The sequence below is a fragment of the Triticum dicoccoides genome, chromosome 3B (genome assembly GCF_002162155.2).
Source record: "Triticum dicoccoides isolate Atlit2015 ecotype Zavitan chromosome 3B, WEW_v2.0, whole genome shotgun sequence".
NCBI classification, from domain to species: Eukaryota; Viridiplantae; Streptophyta; class Magnoliopsida; order Poales; family Poaceae; genus Triticum; species Triticum dicoccoides.
In genome coordinates, this window is record NC_041385.1 from 124,369,128 (window position 1) to 124,370,249 (window position 1,122).

A 1,122-nucleotide genomic window follows, 5' to 3' on the forward strand; every position below is an offset into this window, starting at 1 on the left:
TATTTGAAAGGCACATCTCTGTACCTTGTCCGAATTTTCAAACCACAAAATATTTTGGCTGAATAAGAATTGACATGATTTTCTAAAGCTGTGTGCTATGTTTCACAAAAAAATTGACATGATTTTGCTGTAATCAATAGCCTTCCACACAAACAAGCTAGAAATAATATAGGGTCACAATGATTCAATGATAGCATAGATCTACAGGACTTCATGACAGCAAAATAGGTGAGTCTTTACCTCATATACAGGACTTCATGACAGCAAAATAAGTGAGTCTTTACCTCACAGCAAAATAAATGTGAGTCTCTACCTCACATACAGAGCAAATAAAAGTGAGTTTGCACCTCACATACACAACAATAAAAGTGAGTCTCCACCCACAGCCGAGTTCATCACAACCACAAACAAGCTCACAGGTCGCTTAATTTCTTCCTCCTAGGTGTCATTTTCTTCTTCTTTCCTTTTGCTGGAGCTTTTGGTGGTGGGGTAGCAGCTTGGCTCCTTGTGACAGGTCCAGGACTACCTTGAGCTGCAACTTGGCTTCTTGTGACAGCTCCATGACTGCTACAAGTGGCATCTTTTTTGCTCTTGGTTGGTGTAGATGGAACGACATTGCTAACTGAAACATCAAACCATGGAGATGAATTCTTTCCCCCTACTTTTTGTGACGCCCGGATAATTAAGCTACAGTAATCCCACGTTAACGATGCCACGTCACCTCCGTTACTGTTGCTAATCTCACGTTAGTTCGTAACCGATTCAGATTCAAATTCAAAATCAAGCAAACCATAAAAGCTTTCAAATAAAAAAAAAGAAATTTAAAATGTTCGGAATGAACCAAATATTGCATAGGTAATTTTGGTGAAGGAACCACACTTTTATAAAGGTGTAAAATATTTTAAAATGTTTTAAAATGAAGTAAAAACAATTAGTTGAATCTCCTTTGCAATAAATAAAATATTAAACTATGTTAATTAGTTGCCCAAACTTATGTGGCAGTAGCCTATTTATTAACACTAAAGTAGGGACTACTTTTATAGTTTATAAAACTAAGATAAGGTGAAACTAAAATTGAAACAGTAATATAAAGGTAAGAAAAACAAAATAACAAAAAAAAAG